A 13,345-nucleotide genomic window follows, 5' to 3' on the forward strand; every position below is an offset into this window, starting at 1 on the left:
CTTTGCAAACAAAGGAGAGAATACTTGGTCTATGCCAAGGGTCGTGGAGCTTACAAGGCTGCCCTCCACCCTCGTCTTGGATATTCAGACCACAAATCCATTTTACTAATTCTTGCATACAGAACACTGGTTAAACAAGTCAAACTAGCTTACATGGAGCTCAAGACTGGCTAGAAAGTGCCACCTCAGCACTGTAGGATTGTTTTGAAAACACAGACTGGAGCATGTTCAGGGAGACAGCTACCTATAGCCATCACATTGATGAATATGTGAGATCAGTGACTGGCTACGTAGGAAAATGCATTGAGGACGTTACCATGATTAAACACTATACTGCCAAGGCAAACCAAAAGCCATGGCTGACTGCAGAGGTTTGTGCACTGCTTAGGGATCAGGACACTGCCTTCAGATCATGGATCTAAGGTCAGCACTAGCCATGCTCTCCCATGCCATCAGGACGGCAAAGTGAGAGAACTCACAGAAAATTCACAGACAACTTTGTGACACCAGGGACATGTGGCAAGGTATATGAACCATAACAGATTACAAGTCCACCCAGTGCATCAAAGACAGCGACACCTCCCTTCCTGATAGGCTGAATGCCTTCTATGCTGAATTTGACACAATGAATGATATGGCTTCAAGGAAAGCCCCCTCTCCCCCCTGAGGAGCAGGCCACAATCAAGGTGAGAGGATCTTAGCAAAGATAAACCCACTCAAGGCTGCAATGCCAGATAACATACTTGGTCAGGTGCTGAGGGATTGTGCTGCCCAGCTAACAGACATCTTTAATATCACTTTGCAATGGGCCTCAGCAATCATGAAGTGTTTTGAGCAGCTGGTAATGGATTGTATAAAATCCCACCTCTCAGCTACAATGGACCCTTCCAGTTCACCTCTCGCTCAACTGGTCCACTGATGATGCCAAAGCCTTGGCCCTCCATTCCATCCTGTCCTACCTAGAAAACAATGTCTCATATGACAGGATGTTGATAATAATCATAATTTGTTTCTCAATGTTTGACATCATATTGAAATTTGCCAATGTTTTAGCAAAACCTTTTAGTATTTTGTAATTGATGTTAAAGTAAGGATTTTGCCCAATTGCCTTTTGCACATCCATCTAATTATTCACATTCCCTACCAGATTTTCTGGGTATTTTTGGTTTAAATCCACATTGTCCATTGCCATTTCTGTTTTCTGCAGCTATTTCATTTTCTTCTCACACAGAAGAAAGAAGAAAATGCAGAAGGCTGATATGCAGTGAGATTCTATTCGAAATGGATTGGAATTCACCTGACCAGGACTAAAAATGACAAGAAAAGAAAGTGAGATGTGGACAAGTAGGTGGAATAATTGAAGAGAAGGTTGACAGAAAAAGAATAGAACTATATTGCATCTTAAGTGGTCTTTGCTAGCGTTGGGGAAATTATTAACCTAATATATGTTAATATATTGCAGAGTAATATATTAACATCATCTGAAAGCCACTTGCTTTAACTATAAGCCTATTGGACTGGAGTGGTTGTTAATGTGGGAAAGGAGCTAATTAAATGTTTACCTCATGATTCAGTGAGGGAATTATTTTTTTTAAGTTCTTTAAAATTATTTCCACCTTTCACTCAGAATGCAGATACTGTAAATATTATAGTGACAGCATCATATTTTTCCATAAGTAAATCAGACACATTTCTAAATCACTGGCACACATTTTTCAATTTCAACTGATTTTCATTTCACCAACCAATACTTCTCTCCCCATTTTATTCCCCCTATTAGTCATACTTAAGGATGCCTGTAGCCTACGGTACAAATGAAGTGAGGGACTTGCTCTAGAGCAGCTAATCATTGTTGTCCATACTTGACCTTCCCTCTGCATTCCTTTGCAGTGTGACTGAGAGTAGGATCTCAAAGTAATCAAAGCTCATCCTCACTAATCAAAAGAAAAGTGCATCGGAGTTTCATGAAGAACATTAATATTTGAGGAAAAGTTTAACCCTTCCTGACAGATCAGTTTTTTTAAATCAGACTGCATACAATTTAACATTGAATTCATTAACTTTAATGGATAGAACCTCAGGTGAGCTATCTTATATGATTGAGATTCTCTTTGCCTAATTTCCTCAGTGTACAGCTATTACCAATCTAATGCATCCAAATATATTAGATCATGAGAAACAGGAATACTTGAAAAGAAAGAAACTGTAGATCAAACAGCCTTCCAATATGCTCTGTCATTCAAAAAGGTCAAGTCCATTTTGATCATTGGCTTCAACTTCAATATCCTAACGAGGCTCCATAACCATTGATTCTCCAAAAAATCAAAAGATCTACCTCAGCCTTAAAACTTTACATCCACAACTTTCTCGGATGGAGAATTCTGAAGGTTTAGAGTCTCGTAGGAGAAAAATAAAGCTCTTCCTTCCCTCCCTTTGTGGCCCATCCATAGCCTGAGTTCTTTACCGTGGGATATTCTATCAAGCCTCCTCAGAACCTAATATGTTTCAGAGGGATCACCTCTAGTTCTTCTAAACTACAGAATATGTCCTGTTTGGTTCGATCTTTCCACAGAGAAAAGGATACTTGTCACCATATAAAATGAAGCAGACAAATTAGTTTGAGGAACAAATCAATGACAAGGACTTGAACAGTACTTTTTGGGTTTGATTTTGCAAAACAAGAAACATTGAAAATCATTTTCCAAAAGCATGTTTGAAGTATATTATTATCAATTGTTGTTTTAGAAAGATAAATTGAATTAAATTAGCTAAAAATGTCCAAGTATTAATAATGAGGTACAAGCAGAAATAGTTTTAAGTTAGATATTGTAAGCAATATACATTTATTTATTTGAAGAAAGCTTTGCACTAAAGAAATTATGTCACAGTGTTTACATTAAGCTGCCACAGGGCAGAAATATTGGTGTCTTTCAGAAACATGGGATCCAAGCTGAATTTTTTTTTAATGAGCAACTAGTCCGGAAAGCGTGGACTTTCCCTTAAGTTACTTGAAGCAAAAGATTATCTTTCATATGGAGATATAAGAACTAAGCAAATTCTATTCACCCATAGGATGTTAGAATATGCAGCTAATTCAATCATAGCGTTTAAGGGGGAATTAGAGAAACAGTTGAAATAATAAAATGTTAAAAGTGGAAAGAAAAGTGAAAGGTAATAGTGTTTACCTAATCAGAACAGGAATTGACACCAAACAGCTTACTTTTTGTAACAAAACTCTGCATTTTTTGTTATAAGTACAAAGACCTCTGAAAAGAAAAGTAGCAGACTATTTCATTCATACTAAGTTCCCTGATATTCCTCGCTAATTTAGAGGTCCATCAAATCATCACCCAAGTTTACATCGATGTACTTGGGCTTCTGCAAAATATTTTTTATATGCAATTGGAATGTGAAATACTCAAAGGACAACTATTGACCACCATACTTCTCCCTCTTACAAAGGAAATATAAATTATTTACTCATGTGATTAACATAGTATATCATTGATAACTTTCTATATATTATATAAGTTAATATTATCTTTGGACTCCACCCAGATATATTGAATGGTTTGTACTTTGCATTTTCTGAGAAATCAAAAGCATGTTTCTATCTGACTGTAAAGGACCTTACCTGATCTTAAATTAGTAATTTAAACAGAACAAAATCAGAGAGATCCTATGATTGTGAAAAGGTGCCATAAAAAATTGGGTGCTTGGTGGTGGAGTTGGAAAAGAAGACCAGAGCATTAATAAAGGAATGGTCCTTACAGAATGTTGAAAATGGGTAGAGAGGGGAAATGTGTCTGGTGGTGGCATTCCATTGAACGTGGTGATTCATAGACTGTGGAGACTGGGGGAGTGAAAATGAAGGGAAAGAGAACTTTTTGTTCATTCTGACTGGGAGGACTAAAGGAGAGAGCAGAGGCACAGGATGTAGAATGGATGCTGTGGAGAATATTGTTGCTAGGATAAATAGTATCACAGAAAAAGTCAAAGAAAGGCATCTCAGAAGTACTGGTGTAGAATGTGGCATCATCAGAACAGATGCAACAAAACCAGAGGCCTCCATACTGTTGTCAAACTTTAAATGGTCTCATTATACTTGTTTCTATCTATAATGAGAATAGTTTAAGGAGTCTGTGGACTTGAAATGGCTACTGTTGCCAAACTCTTCCTTAAGATGGAGTTGGATGAATGGGGGAGAAAAAGGGAAGAATTTGAAATGTGGAAGTAAAAGCAAGTTTGACTTTGATAGCAAAGATGATGAAACTCTCGGGTTCTGTATCAGAGTAGAAAATGGCATCAATGAGTGGCAGAAAATGAGGTTATAAAAATGAGCAGAAAGTGGTATCAAGATGTAGTGAGACTGAAATAGGCCTGTTTAACATTTACCACATAAAACAGACATAGATTGACTCATACAAGTTCCTATGTTATTACTTTGATTCCTATTTGTTTCTCTCATCGTTTGTAGGATATTCCGTAATTATGTAGAAGATACAGACTAGTAAATGTGGCAGATTGTTATATCATAATTGTTCTCATTATTAATCAAAATCATAATTATTCTCATGAATCTAAAGAGTCAATGCTTTCAATTTACACTTGTTTCTCAGAAGAAATTCCACATATAGCCTTGTAGTATGAAAAAATATTCATACTTTAAACCATTCCTTTTGATATTATATTCATGCTGTCTACCATAAAAGCAATACAGAATCTACTAGTCCCCAGAGATTTTATTAGATGTTGTGTACCCCAGGCTCTGCAATATTTCTATCACTTTTGTTCAGCTATCCCAGAGGTATAGTTGAGTTTAATATGTGAATAAAGAATAAAATATCAACTTTAGCAGTGTGTAATTACATTGTACAATTTCAATGGAATGGCATCATCAGCAAATGCTTGATCTGATATAACTTGTTGACTAATTGAAGAGGGCATTGCGTTGAGTACATATTTCATACTTCTTGGTGTAATTTTTCATATGATTAAAATATTTATTTGTCTAGAATTCTACCAACCACTACTCCCATTTTACAATGGAAATGATATTGTTTTAGTATGTATCATCACGAATGCATCCTGGAAGTAGAACCCTGTAAGTATTCTTCTGTAAGAATGTAGGGGAAATACTTAAATATAAACCCCACATATCCCATCTCCCTTCCACAGTTAACCTGCAAACAAGTGGGACCCATGACTTAATAGGTATTTTCTCTGAACTTGCAACATGCTATTGGATTCTGTCCACTTTGGGTGGACAACTAGCTGACTCTCATTAAGACACACGAGCTGATGTATTCAAGAATTCAAACGTAGACCATCAAGTTTCATTCTCAATCATCTTGCCTTCGCCTTCCCAATCCATTCACTGTTAAAGTCTATACCAAAGTGTTCCCTTCACTCTCCTGGTTATGCATCAAAATATTGTTCTGATTAAAAGCTTTCCTTTATCAAGAATCTGAATGCATTTTAGTTAACCACAAAGAATTTTATTCAAGAATGAAACTGAGTGATTTTGAATTAAATCTCTTCAATGACATTACCAACATTTGTTTCTGGTCCCAGAGGTTTGATATTGCACCCAGTACTAAAGGCTGTAAGCATCATCCCCCAAGTCTCAGGGGCCTATGGCTGCTTGGGAATGAAGGAAATTACAATATATGGAGGTGAAGCAGAAAAAGGGAATTAAGGAAAGATCACGTCATCTTATTGAATGTGAAAGAGCCCTTTTGGAGCACTCACTCACCGTAGGCTGGTATGAGCACTGCTTCAAAGGCAAATTACTAAACGTATCAAGCAAGGAACTAATCTTGGCACAACTATAAAGGCTAGAGAGATGCCAGAGAAGATAAGTAAAAGATAAAGCTCCACTTTACAGATGCAATAATCCTGGGACTGCATCTGTCAGCATAATACCCCTGGTGGGAGATTATTGAAATCAGGAAAACAGAAGGAACAGAGGGAGTACAACGTAGCTTTGCTCTGTAGTTTCTATCACTTGGGTAAGTTAAGCATTGAGGTTGTAGCTTTTCTACTGGGAGTGATTGTAAGGTTAAAAGTGTGCAACATTCTTACAGAACAAATCAGACATCGGCTTCCAATGTCAACACCCACACATCCACGCACAGAAAAGCGCACGTGCGCACGCACACCCACACACAGAAATGCATGCGCACGCACACACACCCACTGATAGACCAACACACAAAAATCCACCCAGATACCACTCACACACACCCGCCCCCTCCCCCACACATATACACACAAACATCCACCCACACTGCCAATAGCCGTACAGATGCAGCAGAAGTGTACCCACAAAGGTCTGGAGCAGAGCATGAAAAAGCAGTCAGTTTTCAGCAGGAGTCTTTGATTGAACAGAGGCACAGACACAGTAGAAACATTCCTGTGGACGTCCAGAGTGAAGTTTGATACAGCAGCCAGCTTTTAGCAGAAGTCTTTGATTGGACAGCAGTGTGGATGCAGTAAAAGTGTTACAGTGCAGGTCTGGAACCAGGCTTAAATAACCCACCCTCCATAACAGAGAGGTACCATCTCGCAGAGCAGTCATCGTCAGAGTGGTAAGGCTTTGGCTTAAGAGGCTTCAGCTAGAACAGGTGGAGGTGAGGTAGGTAGGTAAGTTTACTTCTTATTGCTTTTTCTTAGTCTTATTAAACTGTAGAAAGGATAGGGGATGTGTCTACAGAGCCAGTGTTCTGCTCTGGGTGTCAGATGTGGGATTTCCTCTTTGTCTTTGATTGGTCGGATTAATGCTATTAAGATGATCATTTTGCCTAAATTTTTGTATATATTCCAATCGGTTCCAATTTTTATCCCAAAATCTTTTTTTGATAACGTAGATTCAAAAATTTCCTCTTATATTTGGCAGAATGAAAATCCTAGGTTAGGTAAAAGGTATCTACAGAAATCTAAAAAGGAGGGGGGGCTCGCCCTCCCGAATTTTAGATTCTATTATTGGGCAATTAATATTCGATATTTAAAGTTCTGGTTACAAGATTTGGACGCATCTTTAAACCCTCATTGGGTAAATCTTGAATCTAATTCATTACAAGGGTTCTCCTTGGGTTCGGTTTTAGGAACTTTACTTCCTTATACTTCTTTTAAATCATATAAACAAATGAACAACCCAATAGTTAAGCATACTTTACGTATATGGTTTCAATTCCGAAGATTTTTTGGGTTTAATCAATTTATTCTAGCAAGTCCTATTATATCAAATTTTCTTTTTCAACCTTCTACGATGGATCAAGCTTACTTTGATTGGAAAACCAAAGGTATAATATCTTTTCGCGATTTATTCTTGGATAACTGTTTTATGTCTTTTGATCAACTCTCTAATAAATATAACTTACCCAGATCTCACTTTTTTAGATATCTACAGATTAGAAACTTTTAAATTACTGTCTCTCCTAATTTTCCACATCCATATCCAATGGACACTTTGGAAAAAATCTTAGATTTAAATCTCTCTCAGAAAAGTGTAGTAGCAAGTATATATAACATAATTATGAATCTATGTCTTGATGCTTCTAATAAAATCAAAGCTGACTGGGAAAGAGAACTTGAGATTATTATACCGACTGAAAAATGGGAAAAAATTCTTCAGTTGGTGAATTCATCCTCTGTATGTGCTAAGCGTAGGTTGGTACAGTTTAAAGTAGTGCACAGGGCTCATATGTCGAAAGATAAACTATCTCATTATTACTCTTATATTAATCCAATATGTGACAGATGTCATTCCGAGATAGCTTCTTTAACCCACATGTTCTGGTCATGTCCCTTGTTGGAGAAATATTGGAAAGATATTTTCGATATTATTTCAACGGTCCTAAATATAGACTTACAACCTCATCCAATTACTGCTATCTTTGGACTACCAATGATAGACTTAAATAATTTAACCTCTTCATCACGAAGGATGATTGCATTTCTTACTTTAATAGCTAGAAGGTCCATTTTGTTGAATTGGAAAGAGATCAACCCTCCTACTGTATTTCATTGGTTTTCACAAACTATGGTGTGTTTGAATTTGGAGAAAATTAGAAGTGCAGTTTATGACCCTTCTATTAAGTTTGAAAAAACTTGGAGGCCATTCATTCAGCATTTTCATTTGATGTAATTTGATCATTTCCAAACTTGTTTTATCTCCCTGTACTGTTGTTGGAGAGGATTGGAGTCGTCGACACTGAGGTTTTCTTCTTTTCCATTTTTAAGTTGTTAGTTTTGCCCAAGTCTTTTAGGTTAGTTGATTAATTTTGTTTTTCTTTGGGGATGGTTTTTTTTTTGTTTTGTTTTTTTTTCTTTTTCATTTTTTTTCCAGTTTTTTTTTTATTTTGTATTATCCTTGGTAGTTCTACATGTTTGGGAGCTTTGTTAATTTCCACTACTTGGTTTTGCAATTAATTTTTTTAAGTGTAACATTACATCTCCTTCTATTTGTATTATGGCTATGTTCTGTTTCTGTATTTTGAAATTAATAAAAAGATTGAAAAAGAAAAGATGTGGGATTTCTAGGAGACTTCCAACCTCCCCGATATCTACATGTGCACCAAGACTAACCCCGTGGCTCAGAAGGGTATGAAACTAAAGAGGAAGGCAGCAGTAATAGGGGACTCTATAGTCAGGGGGACAGAGAGGCGATTCTGTGGACACAAAAAAATTGCGGATGGTACCAGGGTCCGTGATCTTTCTAAACGTGTCCATAATATCCTGAAAAGGGAGGGTGAGCAGCCATAAGTTGTGGTATATATTGGTACCAATGACATAGATTTGAAAAAAAGGAAGGGGTTCTGAAAACAGAACACAGAATATAGGAAGAAAATTGAGAAGCAGGACCTCAAGGGTCATAATCTCGGGATGACTGCATGTGCCATGCAGCAGTGAAGATAGGAATAGAATGAGGTGGCAGATAAATATGTGGTTGAAGAATTGGAGCAGTGGGCAGGGATTTAGATTTCCAGATCATTGGGACATTTTCTAGGCGGGTGTATCCTGTTCAAAAGGGACGGATTGAAGGTTGAAACTGAAGGGGACCAATATCCTTGAGGGCAAGTATGCTAGAGCTATTGGGAGTGGTTTAAACTAATGTGGCAGGGGGTTGGGAACCCATATGATAGAGCTGAAGATGAGCCAGCAGGTTTCCAAGTAGATGATGAGTGTAATATGAATGTAAGGGAGAACAAGCCAAAGATTGGGTACAAGTGCTGTTATAAGGTGGTCGTTGATGGCGGACCCAAATGCAAGACACAAACACTAAAGTACTAGGAACAGGACTAGGTGTGTCAAGAAAGCAAGGGAAGTGGGGAAGAATTATGATGCTGGACAAGATACAGGCCCTGAATGAGACTACGATACAGGGCTGGGGCTAGGACTAGACAAAGAAAGCTGGACCTGGACAAGGAACAAGGAACTTGGAACCTGGACAAGGACTCCGAGCCAGAGACTGGACAGGGACCCGGAACCTGGGTCCTGACTCGGGCTCAGACTCCGGGTTCAGGCGAGGACAAGACATGGCAAGGCAACAGGACTGGATGTGGTGGCAGGATGTGGGACTTGGACGGACGTGGGACCAGAACTGGATGAGGAAACAGAGCTAAGACTTGGACTTGGGAGACTGGAACACAGAGCCTAGGTCTTGGGAGATAGGAACGCAGAACACAGAGCCTTGGTAGTCTTGGGAGAAAGGAATGCAGAACATAGCGCCCAGGTCTTGGGAGAGACAGGAACACAGGGACATGGAACACAGAGGCGGGACCCCTCCTTGGGAACAGGACTTGGAGCCGGGGCTCCACACAGAGTCAGGACCACTCCTAGGGAGCAGGACGTAGGGCTAGGACTCATACACAGAACACTGAGACAGTTCCTAACTCAAGGTAGCGGCAAACGGCCGGACCTACCTAGTGAAGGCATGGACACAGAGACAGTTATCAACTCAAGGTAGCGGCAAATGGCCGGACCTACCTAATGAAGGCGTGGTCACAGAGACAGTTCTCAACTCAAGGTATCGGCAAACGGCCGGACCTACCTAGCAAAGGCATGGACACAAAGAGACAGTTCCAAACAACAAAAGACAGTTCCTTAGCTATACACAGCAAGGCTTCAGTCTTGCTCCAGCGGTAGAACTTGACAGCGATACAGGCAAGGTTGCAGGCAAGACTTCAGCAAATGTTGCAAGCAAGGCTTCAGGCAAAGCTTCAGAAGGAAGGGAAGGGAAGGGGACAGTCCAGCAAATGAAGCTGTACCCAGGAGCTATTTATGTAGCCAGCTCAAAATGAGAATCATGTGCCTCAATTAAGGCACACAACAGGACAAGGGAAAACCGGAAAACCTGGAATAAGGAACGATGGACCGGACCATGAACCGGAATGCAGACTTCACGGACCGGACCATGACAAATGCAGACAGTGTAAGGAGCTAAATTCAAACAGAGAGCCAAAATTCAAAAATGTGAAGAATACAGTATTGAAGGCATTGTATTTAAATGCACAGAGTATTCAGAATAAGGTGGATGAACTGGTGGAGCAATTAGAGATTGGATGATATGACGTTGTAGGCATCACTGAGTCATGGTTAAAAGAAGGCTATGGTTAGGAGCTTAATAGCAAAGGATATACTTTGTATCAAAAGGACAGGCAAGAAGGCACAGGCAGTGGTGGGGCTCTCTTGGTATGAGATGGAATTACATCTTTAGAAAGAGGTGACATAGGATAAGAGAATGTTGAATCTCTGTTGGTGGAATTAAGGAACTGCAAGGGTGAGAAAAAACATTACGGGAATCTATTAACGGCCACCAAATAGTAGACAAGATGTGGGGTTGAGGTTTCAAAAGGAGCTGGAAAAGGCATGTAAAAAATGTAATGACATAATTGTAATGGGAGACTTCAATATGCAAGGGGTTTGGAAAAATCAAATTGGTATTGGATCGCAAGAGAGGGAATTTGTTGAATGCCTATGACATGGCTTTTTAGAGCAGCTTGTGGTTGAGCCTGCTCGGGGAAGGGCTATCTTAGATTGGGTGTTGTGTAATAATCCAGATTTTATTGGGGAGTTTATGGTAAAGGAACACTTAGGAGCCCAGTGATCATAATTGATTGAATTCATACCGCAGTTTGAGAGGGAGAAACATAAGTCAAATGTATCAGTATCACAATGGAATAAAGGGAATTACAGAGGTATGACAGAGGAGCTTGCCCGGGTAGATTGGAGAAGGAAACTGGCAGGGATGACACCAGAGCAGAGGTGACTGAGGTTTCTCGGAATAGTTCACAAGGTGCAGGATAGATATGTTCCACAGAAGAAGTTATTATCAAATGGCAGGTGTAGGCAACCATGGCTGACAAAGGAAGTTAAGGACTGCATAAAAGCCAAGGAAAGGGCATATAATGTAGCAAAAGTGAGTGGGAAGTTGGATGATTGGGAAGTTTTAAAGTCCAACAAAAGGCAACTAAAAAGCCATAAGAAGGGAAAAGATGAAATATGCGAGCAAACTAGCCAATAATATAAAGCAGAATACTAAAAGTTTTTTTCCAGTTATCTAAAGAGTAAAAGGGAGGTGAGAGTTGATATTGGACTACTGGAAAATTATGCTGGTGAGGTAGCAATGGGGACAAAAGAAATAGTAGATGAACTTAATGGGTACTTTGCATCACTTTTCACTGTGGAAGACACTAGCAGTGTGCCAAATATCTGTAAGTGTCAGGGACCAGGAGTGGGAGTTGTTACAAAGGAAAAGATGCTAGGCAATCTCAAAGGTCTTAAGGTGGATAAGTCATTTGGATCTGATAGACTGTATCCCAGAGTCCTGAAAGAGGTTCTGGAAGTGAGAATGGATGCACTGATCATGACCTTTCAAGAATCAGTTGATTGTGACATGGTCCCAGAGGACTGGAAAATTGCAAATGTCACTCCACTCTTTAAGAAGGGAGGAAGGCAAAAGAAAGGAAATTATAGGCCAGTTTGCCTAACCTCAGTAGGTGGGAAAGTGTTGCAGTCCATTATTAAGGATGAGGTCTCTGGGTACTTGGAGATTAATGATAAAATAAGTCAAAGTCGGCATGGTTTCTGTAAAGGGAAATGTTGCCTGACAAATCATTAGATTTCTTTGAGGAAGTGTAACAAGCAACGTGGACAAAGGAGAGGCAGTGGATGTCACTTACTTGGATTTGCAGAAGACATTTGATAAGGTGCTACACGTGAGGCTGCTTAACAAGATAAAACCCCATGGCATTACAAGAAAGATACTGGCATGGGTAGAGGAATGGCTGATGGGCAGGAGGAGCAAGTGGGAATAAAGAAGGCCTTTTCCAGTTGGCTGCCAGTGACTAGTGGTGTTCCTCAGGGGTCAGTATTGGGACTGCTACTTTACACATTATTTGTCAGTGATTTATATAATGGAATTGATGGCTTTGTGACAAAGTTTGTGGACGATACGAAGGTAAGTGGAGGGGTAGGTAATGCTCAAGAATCAATATGGTTGCAGAAGGACTAAGGCTGATTGGAAGAATGAGTAAAGAAGTGGTAGATGGAATACAGTGTTGGGAAATGTATGATAATGCATTTGGGTAAAAGGAAGAAAAGGATAGACTATATTTAAATAGAGAGAAAATTCAAACATCAGTGGTGCAATGGGACTTAGGAGTCCTCACGCAAGACTCCCAGAAGATTAATTTACAGGTTGAGTCTATGGTAAAGAAGGCAAATGCAATGTTAGTTTTATAAGACGCTAGTCAGGCTACACTTGGAGTATTGTCAACAGTACTGGGCCCATATCGCAGAAAGGGTGTGTTGTCATTGGAGAGAGTCCAGAGGAGGTTGACGAGGATGATTCCAGGAATGAAGAGGTTAACATATTAAGGAGCGTTTGGCAGCTTTGGGCCTGTACTCACTGGAATTTAAAAGAATGCGGGGAGGGGGGTGGAGATCTCATTGAAACCTACCAAATGTTGAAAGAACTGGATAGGGTGGATGTGGAGAGGATGTTTCCTATGGTAGGCATCAAAATTGATGCCGAACAGGCAGGTGTATGGAGTTGAGTGGGATCCAGGATCAGCCATGATGGATTGTGGAACAGACTCGATGGGCTGAATGGCCTAAATCTGCTCCTGTGTCTCATGGTCTTATGGTCACACACTCATACACTCACATACCCACATACACACACACACACACACACACACACACACACACACATACAAGCTGCTGTCTCATTTGTCATATTTGTCATGCTCTTCCACTCCCTTTGTCACGTGGCTGGCTTGACACAGGACTCATAATAAAAAAGTTCGTGTAATATCTATCACAGTCTCAGATCACCTCT

This window comes from Mobula hypostoma, chromosome 9 (assembly GCF_963921235.1).
Source record: "Mobula hypostoma chromosome 9, sMobHyp1.1, whole genome shotgun sequence".
Classification (NCBI taxonomy): domain Eukaryota; kingdom Metazoa; phylum Chordata; class Chondrichthyes; order Myliobatiformes; family Myliobatidae; genus Mobula; species Mobula hypostoma.